This window comes from Diceros bicornis, chromosome 35 (assembly GCF_020826845.1).
Source record: "Diceros bicornis minor isolate mBicDic1 chromosome 35, mDicBic1.mat.cur, whole genome shotgun sequence".
NCBI lineage: Eukaryota > Metazoa > Chordata > Mammalia > Perissodactyla > Rhinocerotidae > Diceros > Diceros bicornis.
Window position 1 is genome coordinate 27,460,021 of NC_080774.1, and position 15,616 is coordinate 27,475,636.

The 15,616-nt window shown below is 44.4% G+C and overlaps 1 pseudogene; it reads right to left on the reverse strand.

Annotated features, from left to right (window-relative positions):
* The window catches only part of LOC131398386 (cationic amino acid transporter 4-like), an 83,221-nt pseudogene extending 71,899 nt beyond the window's left edge, over positions 1 to 11,322 (reverse strand).
* Positions 11,323 to 15,616: the final 4,294 nt, after the last annotated feature.

The window sequence follows — 15,616 nt, forward strand, 5'->3', positions numbered from 1 at the left end:
TGTAAGACCTGAAACCATAAACCTCCAAGAAGAAAATATAGGCAATATACACTTTGACATCAGTCTTAACAGTATCTTTTCGAATCCCATGTCTACTCAGGCAAGGGAAACAAAAGAAAAAAATAAACAAATGGGACTTCATCTGACTAAAGAGCTTCTGCAAGACAAAGGAAACAGAACAAAATGAAAAGACAACCCACCAACTGGGAGAAAATATATGCAAATCATTTATCTGTCTGGGATAATGGAGTTAATTTCCACAATATGTAAAGAACTCATAAAACTCAACAACAGTAGAAGCAAACAACCTCACTAAAAGATGGGCAGAGGATATGAATAGACATTTTTCCAAAGAAGATATACAGGTGGCCAACAGACACATGAGAAGATGTTTAATGTTGCTAGTTACTAGGGAAATGCAAATCAAAACTACAATGAGATATCAGCTTACACTCGTCAGAATGCCTATAATTAACAAGTCAAGAAATAACAAAAATTTGAAAGGATGTGAAGAAAAGGGAACCCTCATACACTGCTGCTGGGAATGCAAACTGGTGCAGCCACTATGGAAACAGTATGGAGATTTGTCAAAAAATTAAAGATAGAAATACTATACAATCCAGCTATTCCACTACTGAATATTGACCCAAAGATCATGAAATCAACAATTCTAAGAGATTTATGCATTATTCACAATAGCCAAGACGTGGAAGCAACCCAAATGTCTAACAACAGATGAATGGATAAAGAAGGTGTCATGTGTGTATATATATATATATATATACTATGGAATACTACTCAGCCATTACGAGAGACAAAATTGTGCCATTTGCAACAACATGGATGGAACTTGAGGGCATCATGCTAAGCGAAATAAGCTAGAGAAAGACAAACACCGTATGATTTCACCAATATGTGGAAGATAAACACACGCATAAGGAGAACAGATTAGTGATTACCAGAGGGGAAGGGGGTTAGGAGAGGGAAAAAGGGGTAAAGGGGCACATATGTATGGTGACGGATAAAATCTAGATTATTGGCAGTGAGTGTGATGCAGTCTATACAGAAACTGATATATAATAACGTACACCTGAAATTACACAATGTTATAAGCCAATATGATCTCACTAAAATAACTAAATAAAAAATATATACATATATCCAGAATGTGATCTATTCTTACCACCTCTACCACCACCACCACCATCTTCTCTCTCATCTGCATCACTGCACCGGCTTCCTAGCAGGTCTCCCTGCTCCCTCCTGTCACCCCTACATTATTGATTCTCTGTGCAGCAGCCAGAGGGAATTTACTGTGAACATTTACCAGCCAGGTGGTCCTGGGCAGGTTATTTCACTCCTCTGAACTTCAGTCTCTGCATCTACACAAGAGAGAAAATAATAGTACTTGCCTCATGAGACCACTGTTAAGATGAAATGAAATAATAAGAGGGCCTGGCATAGCAAAAAAAAAAAAAAAAGCAAATTTAATGAAAATTCCCCTCTCCTCCCTCCTATACTCCCCTATATCCCCAACTCCCTGGCCATGACTCCCCAGAAAATCTGTTGGATCTATGGACCCCCGGTTTCAACTCCCCATCTCAAGACTTAGCTCCTAAACCAGTTCCCTTAGATCCTAAAACCCCACCTTCTCCAAACAGCACTCAGCTGCCCATTTTCCCTTCCCTCTCTTTAGCAGACTTACAGGGGCACTCAGGCCTGCCCTCCAAGCTGGGGGCATACAGGTGACTTGTGTAAATGCTGAAAGCCAGAAAGTGAATTCAGCAGAAGCAGCCAGGAGAGGCAGGAAGGCTGGCTTTGCTGTCCCTCCTAAGTCCTCCTACTGTCCAGGACTCTGTCATCAGGCCTTGCCAGCTTCAGTCATTCCTCACAGTGTCCACTGTGGCTGTGTCCTGGACCTCCACTGCAGAGAATTCATGTCCCCTGGACAGCAGCCGATCTATTAAATTATAAAACTCTCCTGCCTCCATTGTCAGAAGATGCCACTAAATTTAGAGAGGAATTGAAAGATTAGTGGCTATTCATAACCCCACCCACAGAGATCTTGACTGACTGCTAAGGGGGGGTTCATCCAGCCCAGGATTACACTGTAGTTATCAGAGAAGCCAGAGGGCCCCCTGGAGGAAACCCCCCTCATAGGGGAAATAAATGGCCAGACTCTCTCCCAGGCCCTCCTGCAAATTTCCAGGAAGTGGTGCTGCTAGAGCCTGATATTCAAGGTTTAATAGGAATGATTTTAGAGGCATTTCCTCCTAAAGTTATGACAAGAGATTCTCACATATTGAGGTATGTGGGGTAACTATTTTGGCTCAAAACAGATTGGGCTTGAACTAAAATGTCTGACTTATGGCCTATCAAGCATACATTGTACATCTGCTTAACCATTAAAGAATATACTCTCTTAAGATAAGAATGCACACTTTCCCTCCCAGGCCCTATTGGTAACGTCCAATTAATCCCTTTCCTGACATCAGGGCCTCCTTGACCTGCTAATTTGCAACTGGATACCTCTTTGAAATTTTGATGAAAATGTATCCTGGGTGTGTTTCATGTATGTTCTTTGTTCTTAAAAGATATGACTGTACTGAAAATCGAGCTTCTCTGGAACACTTTCTAAGGCCTTCCCAGATTATAATCCTCATTCTGGCTCAAGTAAACTCACCTTATTTCTCTTATCTATAGAATGGTTATTGGTTATTTCATTGGTCAAAAATTGAGTTATGCACTCAGAATGAGAGGGAACATCCAAAAGCCTTTGTTGAACGTTTCATACAAACTTTTCAAAGGCACACTATATTAAACCCGGAAGCCCCAGAGCACAGGAACCTCCTAATTTCTGCTTTAGTAGGAAATGGTCTTCCTGATATAAAAAACAAATTCAAAATAGTGTGGTTTGTGGGTCAGGGCAACCATTAAGTGTAATAATGGAGGCTGCTACACAATTCTTTGAAAATAATCAACAGGAAAGTAAAAGGAAAAAAGAATTAATAGCAAGTCTTCTGACTTTACAACTTGAATCTTTAGAGAAGCAAAAATATAACTCTGAGAGTAAAATAAAGCCCACTCAGAGACCTCCCTATTTGTCTCCAGACAATGGCAGGTTTTGAAAGAAACCAGGGCATCAGAAAAGAGATTGTCCTGCTCTTAAGAGAAGGGAAAGTTGAAAACATACCCCTCCCTTGGCCCCAGCACCCCCAGAAGGCTTGTTTTCTCCTCCTGAGGGGCATTTCCCCCTTAAATGATGGTGATGCTGGCCCTGATATCAGTTCCCCTGCGTTGAACCCAGCATATATGGGGTTAAAAACCAGAAAGCACTCACTCCCCTTTCCTGCTTCTCTAAGGTACATTCACATGTAAATATTGGCTGTTTTAGCCTTTGTGTCCCTGAATTCCACAAGGCAAGTGGAGGTAATAAATTGTTACACACTGAAGTTCTGGCTAATTACCAGTTCTTGAGGTTTGTTACATGGAGACTGACACCGTCAAATTATCAAGAAGCGGAAGCTCCCAACTTCTTGTTCCTGGTGCCGAATCCACCATTCCTCACGGAGACAGACAGAGGACACCTGCAGCTTCCCTTATCTCAGCCAAACGCAGGCTGACGGGAGGACACTGAACTGCAAAGCCACAGCTCCCCCTCCCCTATCTAAACCTTGTAAACTTTGTCATCCTTAATTGGGGGCAGTTTCCTTCCACTCCCCAGGGCCCAATGTCGGGTGGCACGGCAAGATTGACCAATGGAGCCCTAAACCTCCTGCCATAGATAGAGATAACAGCTGGTCTGCTGCCAGAAGGTCTGGGAGCCCCACGATATTCTAATCACAGTCACGAAGAGTACAGTCTTTCGCACAGACTTTCCTTTAAAAACTCCACTCCTAAGGCCTCAGGAGGACTGTGGGTCTTGGAGCCCAAGCCCACCGCAGCCTCATTTTGCTGGTGATGGTGCTCAGGGCAAGCTGCCCCAGGAAGCACCACTCTGGTTTGCGGATTATTTCGAGCTGAAGGCAATAAGGACATTTGACCTCCCCCACTATCTGCCTAAAGAATCTGACATGGTAGCTCATTCCTGGAACAGATCTTCTATCATGATGGCTATAAAGATAATGTAAAACAGATGTTACAATGGGAGGGGCACCAAGCCCCTTTTATCAAAAAACTCTATCTCTCCCTGACCAAATGATCAATAGATGACCCTGAAAAGAATTGTCCTTCTGCCCTCTGAAGTCCCAGGCCGCTACCCACCCCCAACACGTTCCTTCGCCTTTAGCTGCAATACTTAAGCAAGCAGCTTAGACAGAGGGACGAGTTGCTCATTTCTGAGTTTCTCCCATGTATACATGTTATTAAACTTGGTATTATTTTCTCCTGCTAACCTGTCTTGTTGATTATTTGGCCAGCCAGAAGAACCTTAAGGGAAAGGGCAGAGGGAGATTCTCCCTCTTCCCCCTACACTGGCAAAATTAAACCATTTTTATTTTCCTGAATCCCTTCTCATTGTGTTCATTGATTCGGCTATGGTGACAGGGTCCCTGGTTTTTCCAGCCACAGTGGGGTCAGCTGATCCTCAGTCTCACCCCTGAGCCTACGATTAAACTTAAAATAGAGGATATGGAACTGGATTTCTTAATTGACAGTGGTGTGATATTTTCTACTACTCCTTCAGAGGATTTATCTCTACCTGTCACCTCTGATTCTACTCAAGCTGTTGGAGTCTCTAGGCAACCTGTTTCATGGCCCATATCTCAGCCCACTCCAGTATCTTTAGGCCCCTTGACACTCATCCTGCCTTTCTAGTCTCCCACTATTCACAAGCAAACCATTTTGGCGGAAGTTTGTTTTGTAAATTTAACGCCACTAGAAATTGTAATGAGAAAGATGTTTCATCTCCCTGCCTTCAGACAAAACCCTAAATCTCCTACTTTCCTTGCTGGAAACTCATCGTGATTTAAATTCTTCTGAAGATGACAAGTCTTTAAAAGATGTCCCAATTTGTCTTTGGGCTACACATACAAATGTGGTAGGATTGTTAGTGCAGAACCCTTGCACTTAGAAAAAGAATGAATCTTGCCCATCAGTAGCCCCATAACCACTCTCCAGAGATACAGAGCAAGGAATTGAATGTATACCAGACTCCCTTCTGCAACAGGGTGCACTAGTTTTGACTTCCTCACCTTGTAGTTCTCCATTCTTGCCAGTGAAAAAAGAAGGCAAGTGTGACTCAGAGGGGAACCAAATCTATCGATTCGTACAAGACCTCAGGCCATAAATTCTTGTGTATTCCTCAGCATCCCTGGTCCCTCATCCAGTTGTCATTCTGACCTCAGTTCCTGCAGGTGCAGCCTGGGTGACAGGAGTTGACCTTTGCTCAGCTTTCTTTTCAATCCCTTTGCACCCTGAGTCACAGGTTCTTTATGCATTTACGTTTAAATGGAGACAATTCACAGGGACTCCCCTACCTCAGGGATATTGTGAGTCTCCCTCAATATTTTCCCAAATCCTTACAGCCGACTTGGATTCTGTAGACTTTACTCAGGCTCCACTCCTGTTCAATATGAGGATGACCTTCTACTCTGTGATCAAACTCATCAGGTAGCCCTTACAGACTCCCTCGTTCTCCTGAAGGCACGAGCTGCATGAGGCCATAAACCCTCCAGATCTACACTTCAGTGGGTGCAAATGACTGCTACCTACTCAGGACATGAGCTGTCCCAAGGCATTCAAAAGCTGACCCCAAACACCTTGAGTCCATTTTGTTCATCTTTCTCTCCAAAATGAAAAAAACAGCTGTGTAAATTTCTAGGGGCAGCTGGTTACTGCCCCAATGGATTCCTAATTCTGCAGCCCTTGCTAAATCTCTGTGTGCTGTTCTCCCAGATATCACCCCAGAGCCTGTTGCCTGGCCTTCAGAGCCATTACACTCCTCTGAAGCCTTAAAATTAACTTTGTCCACACTCCTGGCTCTCGGCTTACCTGATTTTGACAAACCTTTTCATCTATACTGCCATGGAAATAATGGAATTGCTGCAGGCATTCTAGGACAGTCTTTTGCCTCTTGGATACATCCTGTAGCATATTTCCCATGCCAACTAGACCCTGTGGCATCAGGCATGTCCCCATGCTTATGTGCAGCAGCCACAGCTGCCACCCTGACTGACAAAGCCAGTACTCTAACGTTAGGCTCTCCGTTCATCTCTATGTGCCCCATGCTCTGTCCGCTATTTTCCAAGTTCACAGGGCACCACAGCTCTCTACAGGGTGACAGACCACCTATGAGCAGGCTCTTTGAACTAACCCTTCCACCATCTTACATCCTTGTAACACTTTGAATCAGCCTCCTTATGACCCCTCCATGCTGAGGGAGAGCCCCACTCCATCCCACTCTTTGCCCTGCAGCTACAGAAATGGTCTCAAAGCCACGAAAGGGTCTCTTTAGACACTCCAGACTTACTTCTTTATTGTGACGGCTCCTGTAAGTGGAATTTCCAGGGAATCATAATTACTGGTTATGCCACAGTTTCCCCACATGAAACAACTGAAGCTTGTTCTTGGTCCACTGTAAGATCAGCCCAAGCTGCTGGAGTCATAGCTCCTTCTAGAGCTAAAGGGAAACTGCCACTCTTTACACTGACTCCAGGTACACTTTTGGAGTCTGCCATGCTGCTTGGCACAATTTGGAAATCCCGTGGATTCTGAACTTCCGCAGGAACTCCTATTGCTAGCAGACACTAATTGCTGCCCCATTACAAGCTATTCACCTCCCTTCTCAAATTGCCACTTCTCCATCCAATTCTTAAACCTGCCTTAATCCCTGACTGATATGATTAATTATCAGGCAAATGTGCCAGAATCAGAAAAAGACAATTGGATACAAAAGTACAGCAAATAATGATCAGGTGGATTAGACACTGGATCAAAAGGACTTCCTGTATCTCCTTTTCCTTTGGCTTTTTGGCTTGCACTTATCTCCCCCTAAATGGGACATATGTGCAGACAAGGGAAAATTAAGGAAGTAAAACACAATTGGTTTTGCCCTGGCATCCACAAAATTCCTGACCCAACTGTTTCCCAGTGCACTGCTTGCCAAACTCACCGAATTTCTGGGAGAAATCAGTGTACCCAGGAAGTCCTCCCAGGCCCACACTGCCCTCTGTGGCACTCCAAATGGAGTTTATAGACCTGCCCCCATCTTTAGGCTATTCTCACTGCTTGGTTATGGTCTGCATGGTTAGTGGATGCACTGAATGCTATCCAGCTAGACTTGCAGACGCCACAACAGTGGTAAAGAAATTAATGACTGAAGTTATTCCTTGTTTTGGCATTCCTTTATGGATCAAATAAGACAAAGGAGCTCATTTTACAGCAGATAAACCACTTGCTTGCAGAAACTCTGGGGTACTCATTAAAATTTCATACCCCATATTGCCCTCTATCATCAGGGCAAGTGGAATGTAAAAATCTAGACATCAAAAGGACTTTAAGAGAGGTCTGTCAAGAAACTGAACTTAAGTGGGCAGAAGCTCCTCCTTGACCCTTATAAAGATCCAGAATACTCCAAATAGGAGACATAGATTGACTCCTTTTGAAATAGTTTTCAGATGCCTGATACCTACTGGCATCTCTACACCTTCCATTCCTGGATTAAGTGAATATTATGGAAACTTAAGTGAACAATTTCATGCTATGACTAGCCATAGACAAAAATTAACAAGTCTACTTGTAGCATATGGTAAACAGGGAAAAGAAGCATGGCCCTCACCTTGTGACACGCTTTGCCATCCCTTTGGACCAGGAGATCGGGTGCACATCCAGGTCTTTAGAAGGAAAAATGCACTGTCGCCTCACTGAGAAAAACCTTATGAAGTCCTACTGACCACCTACACTGCCATCAAAATAAAGGAAAAGTCTCCCTGGATCCATGCAAGCCACACCAAAATAGATCCAGAATATTACCCACAAGACAACTGAGAGACAGTCCCCACAGGTGACCTTAAACTAAGGATTTCCAGGGCCAATTCCCAGATCAGAGAATCAGCCAGACTCACAGAGTAAATTGGTTTTTCCAAGATCATGGATCAAGAAATCTTGCTTTCACCTATTTTCCCCCTTGCTTGTAAAACTCCCTAAACACACACACACACACACACCTTTCCTATTAACAAATATATATATTTCTCTTCACCATTTATTAGAAAGCTGACTGGAGAGTGCTGGTCTCTATCTGTCCTACCTCCCCTTTCTAAGTTTCCACTACGGGCTCTTTTCCCATCTGTGTCCTTCTCAACAAGTCTCTTTCTCAAGCTTCTCTTTCTCAACAGGTCGAACACAGTCCAAACATCCCCTATGCCAGTTTACCAAACCATGGCCAAGCTAACTAATCAATCTTGCTGTTGGTTATGTCAAGAGATAGAGAGCACAAAAGAACCTGAACTACTCTCTGTTCCTGCTGATGTGAACACCTGGTGGACTAAGTACGGAAGATGGGTGAACGACAGGGTATGGTATCCATGACAAGGAAAACATCGCTCTGCTTCTCCTTCTGGTGAGTCTCTTGGGCCTCAGAAAACCTCTAGAGAAGCTCAAGGACTGTCCCTTGCCCAGATAAAGACAATAGGTGAAAATTGTTCCCTTTGCATTGAAAGTAAACATGACACTGGACCTTTCCTGGGTGACATTCCAGGACAATATTGCAATCAAACTCTGTGGTTTGATTCCACAGGTGGATCTTCAAACCTCTCAGGGAAATTATAAGTGACTCTAACACTCCTCCCTTCGGCACAAACATTTGCCAAATCACCAAATGTTCTGGATGGCTTATGAGCCACCCTTGTACAACTTGGAGTATTGCAGCTGCCAGCATGGTAAAGCTGCCCAAAACCACAAACTATATAGGGGTGGATCCAAACTCTGGACTCACTTGGTCAGGTGACTGGACCAGGCCTTACAGCTGCCAAATCAGACTGCAGGCCTCCTGTACCAGCTATTCCACAATGTGTTCTGCTCTTTCAGATTGACAGGAATGTGTGGAAAATAGAGCTGTTTAGGCACTAACAGTACCAGTGGCAAAGGTCATGGAATACTCCAGACCCTGGGAACAACAGGTTCCACGCTAACCTTGTCTGTAAACCACACTGGTCTTTTTATTTTGTGTGGCAACAAAGTATAGAAAGAGTTCCTACCTAATGGGTCAGGATTATGTGGACTTGGATATCTGGAAACTTCTGTCACCAGACACTCCACCCTAAATGCCAGCCACATTGCAACCTCGGGTTCCTTTCTTCATAAGATTGTGCCACATAAACGACACAGTTGAGAATCGTAGAGAATCCACTTGTGTATGACAACTCCAAGTTCTTTTCAGCATCGAGAGCCTTATTCTCTATCTTTGGAAATTATGAATTGGAAAAGGCGATCTTAAATCTCTCCATGATAATGGAACAAGAGTTCAACACCACTCTGGTGGATCAGAATTGGCCACTCCAAAATGTGTCTGTTTGACTTGATTATTTTTAAAGACAAAAGGCTGTGAAAGAAGCTTTAACCTCCCCTCTAACTACCTAAAAGAATTTAAGATAGAAGGCCTATCCCCATGACAAACCATCACCATAGATAACTCTGGTTATAATAGACTGGGAGGATCCTCGCTAAGCCCAATTTTATCAAAGTTCTCTCTCCCTCCCTCTTTCTCTCATCACACTGTCTATAGATGGCCCAGCAAACATTTGTTATAAAATGTTTGCTTTTCCATCTCTATGTAAATTGCCCTCGTCCCCTTTGAAGTCCCAAACCTCTGCCCCCAACATCCTCCTTTCTCTTTAGCTGAAGATGGTATTTAAGGTGGTGGCTTCTGCCATTTTGGTGAGTTACTCAGTTTTGCTGGGTTTCTCCCATGTATAATAAACTTTGATTTTCTCCTGTTATTCTGTCTCGTGTCACCTTAATTCTTAGACCAGGCAGAAGGACCTAGAGGGTAGAGTAACAGTTCTTCCTCCCCTATACCACCAAGCAAACCTTGAAAATACTCCAGTCAGAGGTGAACAGCTTAGCCTCTGTGGGCCTCAAACATCGATGTGCTCTGGACACACTGACTGCCCAGCAAGGAGCAGCTTGTGCAGTCATCAGTGGAAAATGCTGCTTTTATGTGAACCAAACAGGGCAAGTAGTATCTAACTCACATCTACTTAAAGAGAAGATTAATATTTTCCATCAGATGAGGGAAGCCCACCCATTTTATTGCACTGACTCATGCCCAGGATTGGGGAACTGGTTTAATGGGGTGTGAGGAGATGTGCTCTGATCCCTTCCTTTCTGCTTGTTCATCCTCATTCAAATCTATCTTCTTTTCTCCCTTTGTAGATTTCTGACCACTCAGCTACTAACTCCTTTTCTCTCTCCAGAGTCACCAGGTCAGCTTTTAATATGTAAAACAACAGGGAACTCTCAACAGAGGGAACTGATGGGTTCAGGACAGGCTGCCCCAAGATGTGCCACTCTGGTATGAGGATTATTTTGAGCTGAAGATAATCAAGGCTCATAAGACTCTGGAAGAACATTTGACCTTTCCCCAAACTTCCTTAAAGATTTTAAGAGAGAAGGACCTGTTCCAGGAAGGAAATTTTATCATAGATAATTCTAGGTGTGGTCGGCAGGAAGGCATCTAGCAGGGGCCATTTTATCAAAGGATCTCTTTCAGGTCCCGTTGTCTATAGATGGGAAAATGCAAACATTTGTTTACCAAATATTAACTCTTTTCATCTTCCTGTAGGTTGCCTTCTCCCCCTTTGAAGTCTCAGACCTCTGTCTTCCTCTGCTTAGTCCAGAAGGACATAAATACCTCATTTTGCCTAACTGTCTTTGGAATTCTTCATGCTTATGTGAATTCCCCAAGTACACATATTAAACTCTGTTTGATTTTCTCCTGATAACCTGCCTTATATCATTTTTAATTCTCTGGCCAGCCATGAGAACCAGAAGGGGAAAAGGGGGTGGGAGGATTCTCCTTCTTCACCTACACCTTCCATTTGTAAAAAATGCAAAACCTGCAAATCACAATAAAATGCGATAGGCCTGTAAAACATGTTGTGACTTTGTTAAATTAACACTTGGTAAGTAGAAACCTGGGGGTGTTGGATGGTGCGCCTCAGTTCAACAAAAGACCACACAGGAACTGAAATAGAGAAGTCTGTTACTCACAGGTCCTGGAGAAGGTCCACAGCACACTTGAGGGGCCACGCTGGGAGGTTCAGGCAGAGAGCAGGGCAGGACCTGGGGCATATGGTTTTATTCGGGTTCACAGGTGGAGTACTTTGGAGTTCCCAGGCTAAGTCAGGATTGGTCAATTCAAATCAAAAAGAGGTTTTGGTAAGCTTCGCAGGGGTCTTATCTAAGGGGTGCACAGGGGAAGGCCCTGGGAGGTGAGGGAGAATGCTTCTCACAGGGCAGTGGCGGGAGTCATATCAGGAACTTACATTGACTTGTGGCTCTGCGGGTGGTTATCTGGGGCGTGCACTCTCGGGAGGGGCTAGTGTCACTTCAAGGCCCCTGCAGGCTGCTTGGCCACACAAGATGGATGCTGAGGCAACAACGCTGTGGGGCAGTTTAGCTAAACTCCCCACAAATTCTTAGAAGAGAACATAGGAGCAAATCATCATGACTGTGGATTAGGCGAGGGTTTCTGTCTTTGTTTCTTTTATTTTTAGTTTTATTGAGGTAACATTGGTTTATAACATTGCATAGGTTTAGAATTCATCATCTGTGTATACTACAGCGTGCTCACCACCAAAGTGTAGTTTCCATCCATCACCATAAAATTGACCCCTTTGCCCATTTTGCCCTCCCCTCAATGGTTTCCTTAAATATGGCACCAAAGTTTCAAGCAAACTAAGAAAAATACAGACAAATTGGATTCCTCAAAATTAAAAATTTGTGTGCTTCAAAGGATATCATCACAAAAGTGAAAACAGAATAATTCACAGAATGGGAAAAAATACTTGCAAATGATATATCTGATAAGGGGATTGTATCCAGAATATATAAAGAACACTTACAACAAACAATAAAAAGACAAATAGCCCAATTTAAAAATGGACAAAGGGGGTTGGCCCCGTGGTGTAGTGGTTAAGTTCGTGTGCTCCGCTTCAGAGACCCAGGGCTTGGGGGTTTGGATCCTGGGCGTGGACCTACACACCACTTGTTAAGCCATTCTGTGGCAGTGTCCCCCATGAAAAATAGAGTAATATTGGCACAGATGTTAGCTCAGGGACAATCTACCTCAAGCAAAAAGAGGAAGATTGACAATAGACGTTAGCTCAGGACGTATCTTCCTTATCAAAAATAAAAAATAAATAAAAATGGATGAAGGATCTGAATAGACATTTCTCCAAAGAAGACATACAAATGTCCAATAAGCACATGGAAAGAGTCTTTTTTGTGTGTGTGAGGAAGATTAGCCTTGAGCTAACATCTGTCACCAAACTTTCTCTTTTTGCTGAGGAAGATTGGTCCTGGGCTACCATCCCTGCCCATCTTCCTCCACTTTCTATGGGACGCTGCCACAGCATGGCTTGACAAGTAGTGCATCAGTGCGCACCCAGGATCCAAACCCGAGCTGCCACAGCGGAGCATGTGCCCTTAACCGTTATGCCACTGGGCCGGCCTGGAAAGATTCTTGATATCACTAGTCACTAGGGAAATTCAAATCAAAACCACAGTGCAATACACCCCCTAGGATGGCTACAGTCAAAAAGTCAGAGAAGAACGAGTATTGGAGATGATGTGGAGTGATTGGAACTCGCATACACTGCTGGTGCGAATGTAAGATGGTGCAGCTGTCTTGGAAAACCATTGGGTAGTCCCTTAAAATGCCAAACATGAAGTTACTGTATGATTCAGTCATTCTGCCCCTAGGTATACACCCAAGACATGAAAACATGTGTCCACACAAAAACTTGTATGTGAATTTTCATAGCAGCATCAGTGGTAATAGCCCCAAAGTCAAAGCAATCGAAATGCCCCTCCACTCAAAATGGATAAATAAAATGTGAAATATCCATACAATGGAATATTATTTGTCCATAAGAACGAAGTGGTGATACAACATATATGAATCCTGAGACCATAAGACTAACTGAAAGGAGCCATTTACAAAAGACCACATATTGTATGATTTCATTGATATGAAATGTTCAGAATAAGCAAATCCATAGAGACAGAGAGTAGATTAGTGGTTTCCAGGGGATGGGGGAGTGGGGAATGAGACGTGACTGCTAATGGGTACAGCGTTTCTTTTTGGGGTGATGAAAATGTTCTGAAATTAGATAGTGGTGATGGTTGCACAATTCTGTGGATAGACTACAACCCACTGAAGTGTACATTTTAAGTTGGTGAGTATTGTGATATGTGAATAAAGTTTTTATCTAAATAAAAGATAAAGCACCAAACTGTTTCCAAGAGAGAACTCCAGGGGCAGGAAGGGCTGAGTGCCCGACAGAGATGCAGCCTGGTGAACAGAGGGACAGAGTAAGAAGTCAGGAGACCAGTGTTTCCCCGAGCTGGCCCCTTGTGCATTACCTGACTGAGGCTGTGAAATGTGAAACAAAACAGAGTCACTTGTGTCTAAGGGCTTTAAAATGGAGCTGGGAAGCCATGAAGGAAATGGGTCTCATGCACGTCCTCATCAGGCAGAACATGAACTTCTGAACTGAGTAACGCTGCAAGAAACCTGCAGCTCCTCACAGTGAGGGACTGTTGCCTCCCTCTAGCTGGCCTCAGCAATTGATTATTTTTAGCCAAGAGTAGTTTTCTGCCCCCAACTGAATTAACATTCTTTGTAATGCAAACCTCCCTTCTGCATCTTCAAAAGCCCCTGACTTTTACTCCCTAGCAGGACACTATTTGGGTTTCTACCTGAATCTGTGCTCCCCGAATTGCAATTCTCTGATCTCCAAATAAATGCCTCTCTGTCTCTCATTTTGGTTCTTATTTTTAGGTTAACAAGGACAAGGCATTACTCCCACCCACTCCTCTTAATCACTGAATCTACACACCACATGTGACCCAGAAGTCCCTATGGCCTTCCTCCTCCTGCAGTTTCCCTTTCTGTTAGTATCCAAATGAGAGTGTTCATTCATTCCAGGTAGTCTAGGCCCTCCCCAGTTTCTGCGAGCTTTTTTGGGGGGGGGGGTGATGGGGCAAAAGGAATCTTACCTTTCTCCCAAGTCAGTCCTCATTGCTATCTTTTCCTCCACTTTTTTCTGTCTCCTGCAGCCTTGGTCCTCTCTGTCCCCATGCTGTCCCTCCCCCAGTCTGCCTAATTTAGCCCAAACTCTACCATTCAAAGCCCACCAGCATGTTCCCCACATTACCTCTCCACAATTATCCTCATTACACCTCACCATGAACTGGTTTCCCAGCCCTTCCTTCCTTTTGTCCTCCAGCCCTGGCAATGGCAGTCACGTCTGTCCCCACCTGCTCCAGCCCTCACCAGAGGTGCACCCTCCCCCAATTCCTGTAGCCTCTCTGCCCGAGACTGACTCTGGTTCCTTGTCCCCACTGTGTTGGGTCTGCCTGGGAGGAGTCCCATATCTGGTTCTCCAAACACCACTCCCTGGAAGCCGCAGCTAGCTGCCCGACCCTTCTAACCCCCAGACCACACTCTCTGAAATCTGCCAGAGCAAGGGAGGAGTAGGTAGCTGAAGAGTTGGTCCCACTGAATTCATGGGGGATGGGGTGCTGCTCAAACCCAGCCCACTTGACCTGCCACTGAGAACATTACCCCGTGCCTCCATTGGCCTAGCCGTGGTAGGCAGGGTAAGAAATCTACACTTTGTATCTATGTTTTTTTAATTTTTACTTTATATTTATTACTATACAAATACATAATTTATATTTGTAAATTATTATATATAATTTATAGTTATGTACTTATATTCTCTATATTTAACTCCTTTTTAGTGCTGCCTTCTCTATGAGAATTCCAGCTCATTCAGGTTGTGCTTAGAAGAGACAGGAGAAGGGGCTCTATTCCTCTGTAGGGTCAACACAGACTCTCCCATGGACCAGCCACAGGAATGGGGTGGGGGGTATTTTGGGGGGGGTAAACTGAGGGCAGCAGTCACCCTTCCAGGAACCTTGGAAATTCTGTGTGTCCTTTCACCAGGGCGTGTGTGGGCGGTAATTCTTTGTCCTCCTGCAATGACCACTTCTGGGGTCTCCTGCCCTCATCCTCCCCCTGCTGCCATATGCTCCCCCTAGACGTCCAGTCCAACCTGCATCTGTTGCCAGCTGGCTTCTGCCCACTCAGGAAAGCCAAACTCCTTGGTCTAGCTGTGGTCACACCAGCCCAGCCCAGAGCCACCAGTGTCACCCTCTTCACCACCGTCCTCGTGTCCGGCTAAATCTCACAACTCCACTGAGCCCACCCTGCCCTCTCCACCCTTCCGTCTCTGCTGCTTGGAAACTTCGCGATACTTTAAGACCTGCTCACAAGTCCTAAGTCTCTAGGGAGGTGAAAGTACCCACCACCCCCACCCCCACCACCTCCACCCCCGCCCCTTCTCGAGCTTCTCAGCCACTTTCTTCTGGGGACCCATCACGTGGT